This window comes from Xenopus laevis, chromosome 6L, assembly GCF_017654675.1.
Source record: "Xenopus laevis strain J_2021 chromosome 6L, Xenopus_laevis_v10.1, whole genome shotgun sequence".
In the NCBI taxonomy this organism is placed as follows: Eukaryota; Metazoa; Chordata; class Amphibia; order Anura; family Pipidae; genus Xenopus; species Xenopus laevis.
In genome coordinates, this window is record NC_054381.1 from 4,136,999 (window position 1) to 4,142,499 (window position 5,501).

Below are 5,501 nucleotides of genomic sequence, written 5' to 3' on the forward strand. Positions count from 1 at the left end.
GATACTTCTCATCCTGAATATGTGACAATACAAATGGAAGATGATGATACTTCTCATCCTGAATATGTGACAATACAAATGGAAGATGATGATACTTCTCATCCTGAATATGTGACAATACAAATGGATGATGATGATACTTCTCATCCTGAATATGTGACAATACAAATGGAAGATGATGATACTTCTTATCCTGAATATGTCACAATACAAATAGAAGATGATGATACTTCTTATCCTGAATATGTCACAATACAAATAGAAGATGATGATACTTCTTATCCTGAATATGTCACAATACAAATAGAAGATGATGATGATGATAAGAGTGGACAATATAAGAGGTGAAATTACTAAACTGTTAATAAATGATTCCTGCTTTTTATATACTTGCAAAGAATTATATTTATATACATTAACATTTACAATAGGAACTCACCTATTATCATTTGATTATTTGAATGGCCAGTTAATGATATATACATGATTATAGTCTAGAACAGGGGTCCACAACCTTTTTAACCCATGAGCCACATTTAAATGTCAAAAGAATTGGGGAGCAACACAATCATGAAAAAGTTCCTTGGGGTGCCAAATAAGGGCTGTAATTATTTCGTAGCCCCTGTGTGGGACTGGCTCTACTTGGCACTATACTTAGATTTTATGCAATTAAAATTAGCTTTCAAGCTTGAAATTCAAAAATAAGTACCTGCTTTGAGGACACTGAGAGCAACATCCAAGGGTTTGGAGAGCAACATGTTACTCACAAGCTACTGGTTGGTGATCACTGGTCTAGAAGATCAAATGTAACAGAAATATATCACTTTACTCAGAAGATCAAGCTGCTGTATTTCTGTATAGTTATTCTAGCATCATTAAAAGAAAATCTTAACATTTTTATATTTCTTTTATTTCAGGACTTCTGATCTTGAATCAGTGATAGTTCAAACAGAAAAAGAAGAAAATGATGATTATGACGATGAAAAAGATGATGATGAGGATTATGATGATGAAGAAAAAAAAGATGATTATGATGAAGAAGAAGAAAAAGATGATGATTATGATGATGAAAAAGATGATGATGATGAAAAAGATGATGATTATGATGATGAAGAAGAAAAAAATGATGATTATGATGAAGAAAAAGATGATGATGAAAAAGATGATGATGAGGATTATGATGATGATGATGAAGAAAAAAAAGATGATTATGATGAAGAAGAAAAAGATGATGATGATGATGATGATGAAGATTATGATGATGAAGAAGATGATGATTATGAAACAGCAGAAGAAACAGATGATTATGAAGGTTATGAAACAGCAGAAGAAACAGATGATTATGATGAAGATGATTATAAAGAAGAAGAATTGATTAACAAACCAGTAGAGTTAGAAAAACTGGTTGATGATGATAAGAGTGAAACACATGAGGGGTGAGTTTGCTGAACTGTTCATAAATGAACATAAATAAAGGAATATTGCACTATTGTGTCAGGGGTTTTAACACCAAAAATATGTTTTAATATTTTTGTATTTCTTTTATTTTAGGACTTGGGGGTGGTTAAAAATAAATACATGATTATAGTCTAGAAGATCAAATGTAACAGAAATATATCACTTTATTCAGAAGATCAAACTGCTGTATGTTCTGTATAGTTATTTTAGCTTCATTAAACTTGTTGATTTGTTGTCAGGGAGAGAAAATTTTAACATTTTTATATTTCTTTATTTCAGGACTTCTGATCCGTGAATCAGTGGATAGTTTCAAACAGGAAAAGAGAAATTTGATTAGTGATGATGAAAAAAGATGATGATGAGTATTATGATGATGAGAGAAGAAGAAAAATGATGATGAAAAAAGATGATTATGAAAAAAAAAAAAAAATGATGATGAAGAAAAAATGATGATGATGACGATGGATGATGAAGAAAAAAAAAATGATTATGATGAAGAAGAAAAAAGATGATGAGAAGAAAAAAAAAGATGATGATGAAGAAAAAGATGATGATGATGAGAAGAAAAAAAGATGATTATGATGAAGAGAAAAAGATGATGATGATGATGAAAAATTATGATGAGATTATGATGATGAAGAAATGATGATTATGAAACAGCAGAAGAAACAGATGATGATGATGATGATGGTTATGAAACAGCAGAAAAACAGATGATTATGATGAAGAAGAAAATGATGATGATGATTAGAAAGAAGAAGAATTGATTAACAAACCAGTAGAGTTAAAAAAAAAAAACTGGTTGATGATGATAAGAGTGAAACACATGAGGGTGAGTTTGCTGAACTGTTCATAAATTCTTCCTGGGTTTCATATAATTGCAAGAAAATAGAGCTTTATTTACATTAGCATTTACAATATGAACTCACATATTAACACTTGATTATCTGAATGGCCAGTGGCTCAGTGATAATAAATACATGATTATAGTCTAGAAGATCAAATGTAACAGAAATATATCACTTTACTCAGAAGATCAAACTGCTGTATTTCTGTATAGTTATTTTTAGCTTCATTAAACTTATTGATTTGTGTCAGGGCTTTTAATACCAGAAATATGTTTTAATTTATTTATATTTTGTTTATTTCAGAACTTCCGTTTCCGAATATGTGACAATTCAAATGGATGATGATGATGATGACAGTGCAAAACTTAAGAGATGTCCAGTTTGTTTATAAAACTGGCAGTTTGGCTCTTTTTGCACTGATGTCTTTGCCACCTTCTCACAGGGATGGAGCAGTTATGGATGATAAAACATATTATATGTTTTATTATTGTAATCTATTTTTATAATAATATATATGTGTGTATTTTTATCTTCTTTATAGTATTATTGGATGTTTGCATTTTTAATATGAGACAATTAGAACCTTTACTGATAAGTATCTCGTTATACAAAATAAGGGAACATCATTCTACAACCAAACAAGGAAGCAGCTGCCCATGTGATTTCCCCAAAACAAACATATTGTTGGTAAATCCCATTCTAATATTGGTGCTGTACTTGCTGCCATATATGATTCAGGCTTTTGGGTGACCATTGCAAGATCTTTGGGAGGCTAATAAATACTTCACAGATTTCTCCATAATTATATGTATAATGCACCAGAACAGATGACAGAGCAGTGCCAGTTTCATATACCCCAGAACAGGTTGGCGGGATAAATATAGCGGCATATCAGAACATATAGAAGGAAGCAGAAAGTGTTAATGTATAATGTCCCCAGAACACATGGCAGGATAAATGCAGAGCCAACGTCATGTATATTACCTCCGTCCTGTTTGTTGTAGGGAAATTCATTAATGTTGGTTTGGGGAGGATTAGCCGAATCCTTTATTAAAATCCAGCCATGTCTTTACAACAGGTGAGAGCACTAAGAATTGCAGAGACACCAGCTCTATCCATAGCTCCTGCCATAGAGACCCATTATGTGACTGACCAAAAAAAGCCCCTGATCAAATCTGAATGGTGGCGCCAACTACCCCATTAGAAAAGAGCTTATTTATTCACTTGAAATTATGTGCACAGAACACGGTTGGTAGTTTTGGCCACCATGGAAGTCAAAATTAAAAATATATTAAAATTACACTACGTGCCCCTTAATATAACAATAGATACAGTAGAGCCAATGTATTCACTGGAAACAAAAGTCCACCTAAGGTGCAAATTATAAATAAATTTCTGTGGGAAACTGATCAAATTTGCCGGATATAGAGCCCTACATTACATGATTCAGGAACTTTGAATATCCTAGTGTGCTCCCCAGATTTAATCAAACTTTAGTCTCCCCGTCCTGCATCAGAGTTGAGGAGTAAGTTGCAGCAGCACTCAGCCATGGTCCCTAATACACCTCCCTTACGATACGTAGTGTGTAATGAGTGCAACCCCCTGGGCCATTGAGAAACAACAAAAGAAAGAAAAAAGGTATTCACATAGATCGTGCAGCGGGGTGGGGGAGCTTTCTGGCCAGAGGAGGAGGTGCGGGGATGCTAGATTGATCTTCTGATCAATATGCAATCCAAACTCCCCACCACTAAACACAAGTAATTAGGCTGAAAAAGGAGACACACGGTCCATCAAGTTCAACCTTTGTAGTCACTTTTTGAAACCTGCCAATGCCACTTGATCCAGAGGAAGGTGAAAAACCCCCATTTGAACCTCCAATTTATTTTGCCTAGTAGACTTAAGGTATGAAGAGCTAAATTACAGAACCCCTTAAAGGGATATTGTCAGGAAAAACATGTTCTTTTCTCAAAACACATCAGTTAATAGTGCTGCTCCATGAATTTTTTATATTTAAAATTTTGAATCTAATGGCTAGACATTTTTCAAGTTTCCAGCTGCCCAATCAATGTCACTACTTGGCCTGCACTTAGGAATGGAAATACTTTCTGGCAGGTCAGTTATTCTCGCACTTAATATAACGAATGGTCGCAGTGGGACCTGATTTTACTAGTGATGTGTTCTACCTTCTCATTGTTTCTGTTGTAGTCTGCTGGGGGAAAGGGTGATATCCAACTGCAATACACGCAGTAAAGAGTGATTGAGTTATCAAGCACAAGTCACTGACTAGGGGCAGCTGGGGAAACAGTATGCCCTAACTTAAAAACACATACAAAGGATAGAAAAAGAACCCCCCACTTGATCATCAAACTAAAGCATCCCAATCTATTTTTACACACTAATAAATCCCAGTTAAGTTATAAAGCACTTAACAAACACGCACTAATTAGTACATAGAGTGAGTAATCACTCATAATGAGTTTAAATGCGTGTGCATAATTATAAAGTGCAGTGCATTAAGTTAATTAAATATTAAAAAACCCATTAAAAAACACCAAAAGATCGTATATTGAAATGACAAGCCGTCAGACGAACGCCTTCACACAGATTTAATACCCTAACCACAGAATCAATTTATTGTGCAAAAATTGATTAAGTGCTCTCCCCGCATGTACTAAATTCTTAATTGATAGTTACTATAATTATAAATAAATGATTGTATAGAGTAATAAACTAGATTGAGAGATTAATTCAATAAATAAAATGCTCAAAAGGGTGCTGTATTTAGTAACAATACCACTAATAGTAAGGTTTCAATTGATCAAATTAAATAGACGGCATTGCCTAGGAACACACCACAACATCATGCTACATTCCGAAAAAGGAGGAAAATGAAATAGAGGACCGTGGCTGTCCAAAACACTGCCTATAAATGTCTATCCCCTGGATCAAGACACACAAGATGGAGAAGCAGAGTAACCCGGTGGTCCAGTTTTAAGCGGCAAGGTTTGAGAAGCAATATAACACTAATAAAACCACCAATTCCACGGTCTCCCGGGAAGTTTAGTATACAGAGAAGAAAGGAGTGAACCCGAGCAAAGATTATTCCAACCACCCCTAAAAAAAAATTTTTTTTAGCCAAAGGTTTGAATAAAATTAAAAGTAGCCAAGACAATGGATAAGAAAACGCGAGGCGGT

At 34.0% G+C, this 5,501-nt stretch overlaps 1 long non-coding RNA gene across 1 annotated transcript; it reads left to right on the forward strand.

Moving 5' to 3' along the window:
* The first annotated feature begins 226 nt into the window (after positions 1–226).
* Positions 227–984, forward strand: LOC121394844. Its single transcript, XR_005962032.1, has 2 exons — positions 227–344; positions 918–984. It is a non-coding gene; the product is annotated as an uncharacterized LOC121394844 (long non-coding RNA).
* Positions 985–5,501: the final 4,517 nt, after the last annotated feature.